Below are 12,547 nucleotides of genomic sequence, written 5' to 3'. Positions count from 1 at the left end.
AATTCCTTCCTGTGGAAGATTTTTCTGTGTATTCTAATTTCTTCTGGAATTCGCAGACCGGAGACCTCGTAAGCTCCTCTTCTCGCACTCAGAAAGTTTAAGAAATGAACTAGGATGGTGAACACACCCACGGAATGGTTTTCTCCCAAGGCAGAATGCAAAAGAAACTATATAAGTGTTGAGCTTGTTTCCGGCCTGGTTCTAGTTAAAATATATAATTCAGTGGTGGAGTAATGAAGTTCATATTGAGATGCCCAAGCGTGCAGCTCTTGATTACAGATTTATCACCTTGCCAGGATACAGACCTGCTGTTTAACCTTCCTGGCTCCAATTCCAGATGATCCATCGTGTGCCACAGAGGGGGACTGGTTTGTGTTTTCCTTTTTCCACATCATTCAGAAATTTTAGTGTTTTAAGGCAAAAGGTCATTAGCCAGATGACTGATGAGTGAGGACAGCTGATTAGTGCATGTTTTTTGGTTCAAGAAAGTGCCCAGGATAAAAGCTAATTTCATCCCTTCATTAGTTGGCTTGAAGCAGAGGGGAATGTTCCCTCATCAGGGCGCAGATCAAAGTGCTTCACACAACCTTAAGTCTCAGCAACTGCTCCCCCCTCCTCCCCAACTAGATTATATTGTTGGTAAAGATGGAAGATACATTACTTTTTTTCAGTGGAGGGAGAATTTTTTTTTAAGTGGTCAGAGGCATAGAGGAAAAGGTTTGATGGCTTCTTGTTAGTTTTTCAAAAAGCCTGCAACTTTTCTGTTTAAAAAGTGCTTTTCAGCCCTATGGCTGCAGTTGTTAACTTCTACAGTTACAGAAATGACGAGGTATAGTGTGTGTGTTCCTCTTCTTTCCTCATTAGAGATTTATTTCATTTTATTTTTCCTTTATTTCTGGAATGAGAGTTTACAATAGTTGTCAGTAGGGTTTTTCTCCAAGCCCATGTCTGAGTTTTCTACATTGTATTTTTGTGGATGGGTCTCTATTAGATCTCATCCATGCAGAAAATATGAGGGACTCTACATGCTCCCTACCTATATTAATATTCCCCAAGAGTATGCTTACTTTTGAAAAAGGATAAAGTCTTTTCCTTTTATCAGCCATACATGCCCTGCATTGTTTGTGCCCTTGGATGGGAACACAGACTTTCCCCGTTTCATGTTTATGTTTTGTTTTTCATTCCAGATGCCCACTAATTAGTGAATAGTTAATTGCTCAGGACAGCTGAGCGAAGTAGGCAGATGACCGTTAACTTTCTCTGTGCCGTTCAACGTGCAGCTTGCTCTCGGCCCATTTGTTTTAACGGTTTGCCCATAGAGTCCTCTCCTCATCCTTTGAGGGGCTGGGATCTCTGCACGCCTGGGACCCTTGTCCCTGCTCGGTGCTCCTTGTGTGTGACCCCCTTCTCCAACCTCCAGTGGGAGTATGAACTAGCACAGGGCACTGGAAAACTCTTGATGGCTCTTGGACCCCTTGCTTGTCACTCTGGTGAAGAGACATCGCACCTATAGGTTGACTGTGCTTCAGCTTTTCCCACGGTATTGTTCAAACCACTATAAAATCATTGGGTAATTTACAAGTGAGGTAGGTTGTCTATCACCAAGTGGCAAATGCTTTTCTGCCCCACCATTCCAAGGTACTCATTCAGTTGGGCATGAATAAATGTTATCGTTACATCCATCATATGGACGTGGAGTCCTGGAGAGTCGCTCAGCAACCAAGGCACTCATGTTCCAGCCTTGCCACCTACTGACCTCGTGACTGTCACCAAGTGGGCCTCTCTCTAAGATCCCTCCGAGGATCCCTTCTCAGCTGTTGAATGGGAGTGATGTGAGACTGCCAGCCCCACAGCGTCCTTGGGACAATTAAGTGAGACAGTGCCAATAAAATACCAATATTTTGTACAATCTCTGACTCGTGGTGAATGCATCTGAATCACTAGGGATTCTCTCTCTTCTCTGCCTCATTTTCCTTCTCCTGCTTCTTCCTCTCCTTCCTGTTCTGTCTTCATCATCATGAGTAGCAGCAGCATCGTCCCCACCACCATCTGTATGTGATATGTTCACTCACCAAACCAAGGCGTCTTGTCAGAATTGCAGTTGTGTTTGGTTCAGTGTAGACTGGCCTTTCTCTGTCAGACCTGCCTTCCTGATTCCCCAAGGTCAGTGTCTTCTCTAAACACAGATTAGAGATGGAGTGAATTGTAAAAAAAAAAATCTTTTCTTAGGGAAAGAGTGTGGGGTTAGCATGGAGGGCTGTAGTCTTCTAATCAGAAGTCTTTCTCACTGAATCTTAAAGGACGGACTGTCATTTTTTCCTGTTTGAGGAGCAGAGAAATTTAAAACCTTTTACATGAGTTGCAGTAGTTTTAACATTTAAAATTCCTACCAGAAAGTGTTTTATATGACATATACAAGCTTAATGCCTGTGGAAAAGTGAAAGGTATAGTATTTAGGTGTTCATGGTAAATGATGTAAAGGTGTCCTAAACTAAGCTCCAAGAAGTCAGTAGGACATGACTCTATTTTTTCTAGCCCCCACTTGGATTATTTAATCTTCTACCAGTATAATGAGTGCTTTTTTAGGTACTTTGTAATAATACCTATCTGACATGGATTTAATCCTCCAGGTAAATGACAGATGGGAAGCTGAAATTGACACATCTTCCAAGAATCTTTTAGCGTGTGAGAAAAGTGCCCTGTTTTTCAAATGAGATGCAAAAGTTTGGCCAAGTTTCTTTACCTTGTCTCCGTCGGCAGCCTTTTCAAGCACTCAAACTGATTGTGGACCTTCGGTAGCTAAAGGTTCAGAGACATCTTTTTAGGTCACTCCCTTTTCCCTTGAGTCGTCTGCCAGCCCCACTAGACCCTTGGAGGGAAAGACTTCTCTAATCCAGTGTAGCTGGGCTTGTGAACTCTCACAGTAATTCCTGCGTTTCTCTGTGGTTGGAAAACGCAGACGTTCCAAGATGCCTAATTTGTGCTTCTATATATACTAGCTTTGTATTTCTAACGTGTGGGCAGGCTTCCTGTAAGACCGGAAAAAGGAAAATCGTTTTTCCCCTCAGAAGGACATCTGTAAAATTTTTATTGCTTAAGGCTCTGTTATACTTGGGTAGGCAATGTTGCATCTTCACAAATTGCACTTAGGCGGGATTCAAAGTATTTTGGGTTTTGTGGGTTTGACTTTTAGAAAAAAGAAAAAGAAAACCCCAGGATAGCGGGCACTTCAAACATTTGCAACATATGTTTGGAATAAAATCCTCACGGGGGGACCGGGGGCTTTCTCTCGCCAAGGGTAGCTGTGGAAGGGGTGTATATCAAGGCAAGAAAGTAGATGTTCCAGCCGCGTGGCTCAGACCTGGGGTGGTGCTGACAGGCTGGCTGCTGTGGGATCGCTCGTGCTTTATAATTGGGCAGGGCATGGGAGGGACCAGATTTGGGGATTCTGACCTGCTTGTCCTGGAGTCAGGATGACGACCCCCATCTCCAGCCCAAAGATTTCTTAGCAAAGATTTTATTCTGCTCCTGCTTCATCTGCAGCCAGATATGCCAAACCACCATCACTCCCTGCTTTCGCTTACCACCGTGCATTTCTTCTTTTATAAACTGACAAGGCAGGTGACATAATAGTTAAAGCATTCCTGTACCCTGGCCGACACTTAACTTTTATTCGCTTCCCTGTTACAGAAAACATGTGTTGCATTGTCTTCTGGACTGTGGAGTGCAGTTTTTTAACTATCCCTGCTGGGCTCTTGGTGGGGAGTTTCTTGGAATCACCATCATGTCATATAGGTCCCCTGCTGGTTTTGTTACGGTGAGGGAGGGTTTAGAAAGATGCCCCCTTTTCTAAAATTTCAGGTCTCTTTTCCAGTTTTATAGTTGTGTGAAGACTGCTTTCTTTATGCCCCCAACTGCTCCCAAGCAGTTATTCCTCCTGGAAACTATGATTCATTCCTCCATGTAAATGCTTTGATTGAAAACATACCACTGGTATTCTTCCTTGTGTTTCCCAGCTCAGATGACAGAACTATTAGTTGCTAATTAGCAAAAACCTGAGGAATTAGCTTAAAGAAAAGAAACTGAATTTTTAATTGGCTGGCATTTATCTTCTGCAGAAAGCTGATGTGCTAAGCCCACTTGCAGTCTTGTGTGCTAAAAAAAAAAAGGCAAGGAAGATATTTTTTTCTACCTGTCTGTCTTTATGTTAGGTGACTTTCCACACCCTTAAGAAATCCATCTTCTAAGTGAGGAGAAAGGAAGAGGTGTATTTTACATATTTAATAGACGCACCTGCTCACTTTTCTTTTACTCTCGGAGTGTCATCTGGAGGCTGTGAAAGACAAAGATGCCTACAAGGCACAAATGAACAGTTTGGTATTGACCAGACTGCAAAGACAGTGACAGCTCCCCGCGTGCACAGTTCTGTTCTCATCCAGGCTATTGTTTCCATCTTTGGAGAACAGTTGAGGAACCAATCAGGAATGATGTGATTGTTCCTCCCTCCCCCCCTGAAAACTGGAGGATTTCACCAGAAAGACTGATGTCGGGTCCTGGTCTGGTGGCTTTGCTGAGTGTCTTGCATCTTGAACTAGTCGACTTGAATCATGGGAGGACCTGGAGTGGGAAGATGCAGACAAGTCTAGGAAGCTTTGCAAAACTTATTTGTGAGCTTAAGAAAAGCTCCCTGCTTATTCCTGTCCTTCTCTTAGAAATTCAGTGTAATGATCCAAGGTTTCTTTAAGCAGCTTGGAGGTAAATGTTTTAAGACCAGAAATAGTGAGCCCATGTCCACAGACTTTTTTTAAATAGAGCTACACTGCAAGGAACCCTGCAGAAAGTGGTAGAAATTTAGGAATCATTTTTAGGAGGCTCCAGATTCTACTCCCCACTGAATCTTTGACATGACTGTGACTACGCCTGAGTCTTGGGAAACAGCAAGTGAGACTGGAACCTCGATGGGAAGAGAAGAAACTGTGACCTTTGGAAAAAGAGCTATTGATTTTATCCATTGAATTTAGGGGACATAGTTATTAGAGGGGACCAGGGAGAAGCTTGAAGCCCATTCCTCTAGGAGAGGAAAGGCAAAGGGAGACCATGTTCTAGAAAGAACCAGTTGGCTTGGTGTTCTGGCCTTGCCCTCTCTCTCTCTCTTGCCCTAACAGTGCCCCCTTCAGGCAAATCTGGCTTCCTTGGCCCACTGCTCAGGCCATTCTGCTCAGGCTGTTGTCCTCCCAGAATAATTCTTGCCTTTTCTCCTCACCTTCAGGTGCTGTGCAGTCTTCAGTCTAATGATGCACTTCCTTTGAAAGGCTTCCTTAAGTCCCATCTCACATGGATCTTTTCCTACCCCGCATCCCTAGTCCATGTGTAAGACCCTGAAACGCATCACAGCTTGGGTTGTCCGTGGATGTTGGCCTGATCTTCTCTAGAATAAGGTGGTGTCTGGGGCAGTGCTTTGTTCTTCTATCCACCAGAGTTCCTAGGCAGGACCGAGAGGGCTTGTTAATGCAGAGAAGGGGTGAGCTGTTCATTGCTTGGCCTGTTAACACTGGAGATGAAGTTGATCCAGAGCCTGCTGGTCAAAGGTAGCTCCTTGGCAAACAGAAGAAATGGAAGCTTCTACTTCCATTTTATAATTTACTCATTAGAGTTAACCTCTGATTCAAACGTACTCCCCCCACCTCATCCTCTCTGAACATAGGCAGGGTTTAAAGTGTTTATGACACATTAATTCATTTATAAGTTGTTCATTTGCAAAACATCAAGCATATTTGCTTCCACATACCTGGAGCACATAACTGCCAGGGTGCTCAGACAATGTGCATTGTGGTTCTTTGGAGGAAATTGACACTTTACTCAGAGTTGGATGAGGACCAATTCATTTTAAACACCATGGGATTTGCATAGGAGAGCTCCTGTGTATTCTGAAGTCCATCTAAAAATCAAACAGGTAGATATTCTTCCTGTGGTTAAGGTGAGCATGGTATTTGTTTTGCCCTTTAATAAATTTCAGTGATCTGTCTTATCTTCAGTAACCTCTAAGGTAATGCACGGTTTCAGTAACATCTTTCCAACTCATTAGTGTGGAAGTATGTGTGTAATTCCTGGTAATGGGATCTTCTATCGACAAATTGATTGGGATCATGAATCCAATTGTTTAAATATTCCATGGAACTATGTTCCTTTTCTAATTTGGCTACCCACCCAACACTCAACGCAAGTGGCAGTATTCTTAGCTGCTTATACTTTCTTTTCCTCCTACGTTGCTCCCTCCTTCCTTGAGAAAAAGCATGAGAAACACAGTAACTCCTGCCATTTCATAGCCATCTGCTCACAGCTTCCTAGCCCATTTTCTAACAGAGGCAACATTATCCTTGGCCCCCTCCTCCTTTTTCTTGTATAATTAAAGAATGTTACCTTTGATGTCTCTTGAAAGCTGCATCTCCTGCTCTGCTTTAGCTTTCTTGATCTTGTACCTATAAATTTGTGCTGTATCTTCATCTCACTTAGTAAAAGGGCTGGATTTTTCTTTGTGCCTTGCACCGTTTGGTTTAATATGGGGTTGCCGATCTGGCATTTTATGGCTCTGTCCTTCTTATATTCTGATAGAGTTTGGATTCTTGTGGAACTCTTTGAAAAGTATCCAACTTTCAATCCTTTGAGCTTTTACATGTGGGTCCATACTTTGGGTCTCTCCTAAAACGCATTGTTTTCATTTTCCTAATATCTTCCCTTCTTTGGGGGGGTGTGTCTCCTGGCTTTTTATCAGCCTAAGTTTTTGATGAGTTTCTTCCTCTTAGAAAAAAATGAAGAAAGTTTTGGACTCATTTAGCTGTTTGTGTTTTTGGTTCACTTGCCAGTCATTTGCTAGTTATCATGCTTACCAAATGTCTCTTAAGTGCTAGCCTGTGTTGGACAGAAAGAACAAGGTCATTGCTTCTGTGGAGCTTTAGGCCAGTGGGACAATAAAACAAGTAGATAAGCCCTTGCCGAAAGTTGGTATAAAGGATGTATCATAAAAGATAGATGCAGGGTCCCTGAGGAGTAGAAAACACAGACATACCTCACCCAGACTTGATGAGTTGGGAAGGCTTCCTAGAGAGAGTTATACCTGAATAAATGTTTGTGGTAGAGGTAGAGAGACGTTTGTGAAGGTGTAGAGGCCAAAGGAAAACGTGACGCGCGTGAGGACCTGAGAACTAGGGGCCTGGGGAGTGGAGCTCACGTCAGAGAGTGACAGGAGACGGCTGTGGAAGGGCGAGCCAGCAGGCTTCCTAGAAGCTGATGTTCTGCTGCGTGAGGCCAGGGCAAGCCCTAAGACTTATTTCATGGCTTTTGCATATTTAAGCAGATCTTTGGGTATCTATGTTCCCCATCACCAGCCCAGAATTTGTCCCAGATTTAATTAACTTCCTCCTTCTGATTTGCCTGTGTGCAATTCCATCTTCAGACCCCCCTGACTTCTTTGGCTGACTCCTCATCCTGTGGTCCTCAAGGACATGCTACCACTTCCCCAGTGCCGTGTGTTATATTTTCTTTCGAAGACAACAAAATCATATCTACTTGTTCGCCAACTGCTGAGCTTTTCTGTATTAGATAACCCTGATAATCACAGCATCTTGGTCTCAAAGTACAAACCGCAAACACTGGGAAATAAGTGCAACTTCATTGCCAATGAATTAAGAATGCTCTGTATCAGGACATGTTTTAACTTCAGAATATAAGATCCACAATAAAAAATTTAAAAACCTGGAGTTTTACTTTATTGAAAACTCAAATCCCCTGACATCAGTGGAGCCAGAGGTATTGTGCAAGGGGCCCATGGCGAGGCTGGGGAGACGGCCCAGGAATAACAAAGTGAAATTCATCTGGGAAATCCAGTAGCTAATGCCACTGGGAGAAAATGAGAACAAAGACTTCCAGAAGTGGGATAAGCCCGCAATCCAGCCTGGACGGAAAGAATCGTAAGGGAGATGGGGGGTGGGGGGGGGCTCCTGAGGAGGAGCCGAGTCCTCTCTGTGGGGGGCTGAAGGGCTAATCAGCGGGCATTGTGTAGGTCAGAGGAGGCTCACTCTATGAAGCTGGGTGTTTACTCATCCACTGGGGGGACCCAAATCTACATCCTGATTATGCTCCTGACTTGTGAGTGGGATCAAAGGGGAGCCTGTCTCCTGGTTTAGAGAGGAGCAGGGAAGTGTGCACGAAGCATCCTAGGAAACAGGACACCAACTCTTTTTTTCTGTTGGCTTTTGTGAAATAAACCTGCATTTGAATTTGACAAGATTTCAGATTTCCTTCCCCAACCCTGTTTTTCCCCTTTAAATAAGTAACGTTATCACCTCCCTTCCCCCTCCACCAGTGTCTGTGATTCCAGTGCAGTTCAAAGAATCTGACTGCATAGATTGACTCTTTTGATCAAATGTGCAGTTTATTTCATATTTAACATACAAGATATATATTACACAGCATATAGTGCTATGAAATGCATTTTTATGTAGCCTTTATGTTTTATCTTTAATGATGTTTCAAGCATAATTTGTGCCTTTCACATTCCCCAAATTGATGATATAGAGAGACAGTTGATGAGCAGTTGGAGGCACCTGAGTGCCTCCAGTGTCCCCGACTATTCTGATCAGAACTCTGGTGTGATGAGCTTCAAGTCTTACTCCATTGGGTACATGATGTATGATCTTCATTTGCATTTCAAAAATTCCTTGCATCTTTTTGAGAGTCTGTCGTCAGTCAGACACTGTCTAGGTCCTGAGGGGGCAGTGTTTGCCAAGACCAGTCAGGTCCAGGCCTTCGTGGAGCCCACTTTCTAGCCGGAGGAGAAAGACACACCAAACGTGGGGGGACAGGCATCAACAATGAGACAACACAGCAGGTGCTCTGAGTCCACTAAGACAGATGGTGTGCTGGGGGGAGAGTAGGGGTGGGGAATCGTACCTTGGAAGGGGCGGGCAGAACAGAGAAGGCCCTTTTGGACAATGTTTTTGCAGTTGACACTCAGGTGACAAAAAGGACTTCAACCTTGGGAAGGTCCAAGGGGAGAGCATTTCATTTTAAGAGTGGAATTTGTGGATTTACTGTGGCCATGTCTAGGAGCAGAGAGAAGGCAAGTGTGCTGGACTAGTGAGGCAGTGATAGGTGGGGGAGATGAGTTGGGGGGATCTTGTAGGCCAATGGATAGCCAATGGAGGGAGTGACATGGTTTTATTTTTTTTTACTCAGGGAATATCACTTTTTTTGGTGTGTAGGGACTCTCATGGAGTGGAGTATAGAATTTGGGAGGCAGCTTTCAACAGGTGTTGCAGTAGCCCAATGGGAACTGGTTCCCCCTTTTAGAAACTATAATTGGAACTTACGTGGCAGCCCAGTGGTTGAGACTCTGTGCTTCCACTGCAGGGGGTGCGGGTTTGATCGTTAGTGGGAAACTAAGATCCTACATGCTTCCCCCCACCCCGCCCCAAATAGAAACCACAGCTGGCAGAAGTTGAGCCCTCACTCTGTAACACATAGTATGGTACAGACTTTGCTTGAAGTCATGTAATTCATGAAATCCCAGCAACAACTTCATGGGAGTTCACTGTGATTTTCCCTGTGGACAGATGAGGAGACTAAGGTTCAGGAAGGCTAAGTCAGTTTCTACCTGGCTCAAAGTGATTGAAACAAGATTGGGATTCACAGAGTTGAACTCCAGAGTTCACATCCTTAGCTCATGCCCTGTAGCTGCTGAGACTTCAACATGGCAGTCCAGGTCTGCACCAAGACCTATGTAGGCTGGCTCAGTTGGGAGCGCAGGGATTCTTCCAGACCTGGGTGCTGATGTTGCCAGCGGGGACTGGCTAGGGATTGGAGGGCCTTAAGAGGGCAGGCTGCCTGCCACATGGGTCTGCAGGCCTGCACTGTTGGATCCCAGCGTGGAAGGCACCCGTGTGTTCAGTACTACCTCTGTCCTTGCTGTAATTCTGGGTGTGGCTGTGTGGGAGAAACGGAGAAATTGCTTTGCGGCTCAGACTCTCCCAAAGATGGGAAGTTACCTGTGACCTAAGTGTGGGGAGGCCTCCCGGTCCTCTCTGTGTCTCTATTTCAGGGAAATAAGTGTGTGGGGAAACACTGGTGCTCACATGAAGCATTTATCTTGTGCCAGCTGCTGGGCTCCAGACCCCCGTTACATGATCTCATTTCTTTTTTCCCACAAACCCACCTGGCAGCTGAATTACCTGAGGCTGAGGTCTGGAGTGATTGTGTGCCTTGCTCGCAGGGCCAGTTTGAGTCTGGGCTTCTAGGCCTAGGGTTTGGGAGTCGGAGAGGAAGGCCTCACGTGCACGTGTTAAGCTCTGTCTCCTTACCGTGTCCCTGTCTCCTCCAGACCTACAGGGACTCGGGCCATAGGCTCGTCTCTTGGATCCACAGTGCATTCATTACATGGACTCTGCATTCCAAAGAGCAGCCTGTGTAAGTAACTGGGCTTTCATGTGTCACCAGTGTGATGCAGTGTCTCGCCCCATCTAGGCCTGTCTGGGGACAGCTCCCCCCACCTGCAGGGAGGCCACTGGGCCATCCCTCACCTGTGCTGTGTGACACCGGGGCAGTGGGCCACCCTGCCCAGCCAGGGGAGGAAGCGGCAGGTTGAGGGCATCCCTTTAGGTACAAGTATACTTGGAAAGTTTCTATCAGAGAGGGGAGAACGAGAACCACAGTCTGTTCACAGGAAGGCATCTTGCGGTCCCACTAGTATGGGCAGTTCCTGGCCTCCTGGTTTTGGTGTCTCAGAGAAACACAAAGAATCCTGGGGAGAAGCAGTTAAGCATGATTAAGGAGCTGGAGGAATGATTTATGAGGAAAGATGAAAAGGACTGAATACGAGTAACAGCCTGTGCAGGCTAAAAAGACACAGGGACATTCAAATAAGGAAATAGATGCCGAAGAGGGTAAAGACAGAAGCAAATCCATGAAGACAGTCAAGGAGAAGACCAGGGGGATCCCTTTGTCTCAGGGACAAGCAGGCAGGACTGATATTTGCTGGAAAGACTGATGTGAGTATCAGATCCTATCTTCATAGAGTTACAGTTTAGGGTACTTGATCTGACCTGAGATGTATCGGGATCAGATAATAAAGATACAAGTTGTAACAAAGCTTCTTCTGTACCAGGAGAATAAAAAAAGTGAAGGTGGAGTCTTTCAAGAGTGACTTTGATCCCCTGAGATCTTTATAACTAGAACAGTCTAAAAATTATGGAAAATTGCTCTAAGGCGTTTAGAGAAGGCAGAGGGATGACTTAGATATTTTTATTGATTCCCCAACATTAACTTAGCACCACACACAGTAGAAACACAAAGTATGACCCTGGCTCTTGGTTTTGTATTTTGGGGAGAGATCGCCTGAAACAACACATGAAAACAATTAAGTCCCCTATCAACAAGTATAAAATAACAGGATGAAAGGCACGACCCGGGTCTGGGGAGGGCGATTTCTGATTCCAGCGGGGTTTTACAATAGAGCTCTGACTCCATGGCAAATTTAAATCCAGTATGAAATTTCTCCTAATTAACATTTCCCTTCTTCCTTCCAAATATCAAATTTATGGACTCTGAGAAATTCACATAACGCATATGCCGATGCTGCATTTTCTTTCCGCTTGATCCGTTCCAGCTGTTATTAACTTTCATGTCTGACTTTCATTAATTTATGAGGAGTTCTGAACTGCAATCTGAAATGCTCCCATGAATTTTCAACTTTTGGTGGGGGACAGATTTCACGTAAGTTGATCACGACCCTTGCTAATATTTCAGCCAAGCAAGGGAGTTTGTTTTCTCGCTAATAATCTTTCCAGGGGCCTCCGGTGATGTGTGCATGGTCACGGTCCCCAAGGAAGTGCACAGATAGGCTTTGTCATTGCTGATGTCACCACACCTCCCACGTGACTGATGGAACCTGAGCATCCTCAGTGGCTCTCATCTGGCACACAGTTCTTGCCCTTAAAGTCTATAAGCTTGTGAAAAATAGATTAGGTTTTTAGAGGCATGCCCTCTGAGCTAGGGCGGGCAGAAGTTTTAATTCTTTTTTTTTTCTGGAACCTAGTTCCCTGACCAGGGATTGAACCTGCGACTCTAGCCGCGGAAGCACAGAATCTTGACCACTGGACCACCCAGGGAAGTCCCATAGGCAAAAGTTTCAGTTAGCATTTTTGTGTACCATCAAGGCTGCCTAAAATTCTCCTTCTGTCTTTTCTCCATCATCTAATGCTTCAAAGGAACAAGGAAATGAGTCCAAGGCATGAAAAGTACAAGTGCAGTTTTGGGTCATTGGTACTAGATTATTTTAAAACATGAGTCCGTTTCATGCTTGGTTACTTGAACTTAATATTTCATTTTGATGGCCATGTTTCACCAGACTGTAAAATATCCCAGCAATGGTTGAGGCAAGTGGTCAGCACAACCCACCCCACTCCACAGAGAAAGAATTGGGAGACTGGCATTATAGTTCCTTTTTAGAAATCTGATCCAATAGGATATTCTTTAAAAATCTGTTCTTTTTGGT

The 12,547-nt window shown here is 44.7% G+C and overlaps 1 protein-coding gene across 2 annotated transcripts in view; it reads left to right on the top strand.

Annotated features, from left to right (window-relative positions):
• The window catches only part of GLI3 (GLI family zinc finger 3), a 308,086-nt gene that overhangs the window by 98,841 nt on the left and 196,698 nt on the right, over positions 1 to 12,547 (top strand). The gene's annotated exons all lie outside the window — the stretch shown is intronic.

The sequence above is a fragment of the Odocoileus virginianus genome, chromosome 1, assembly GCF_023699985.2.
Source record: "Odocoileus virginianus isolate 20LAN1187 ecotype Illinois chromosome 1, Ovbor_1.2, whole genome shotgun sequence".
In the NCBI taxonomy this organism is placed as follows: domain Eukaryota; kingdom Metazoa; phylum Chordata; class Mammalia; order Artiodactyla; family Cervidae; genus Odocoileus; species Odocoileus virginianus.
The sequence above is the reverse complement of the archived record's forward strand: the minus strand, read 5'-3'. Positions and strand labels throughout refer to the sequence as shown.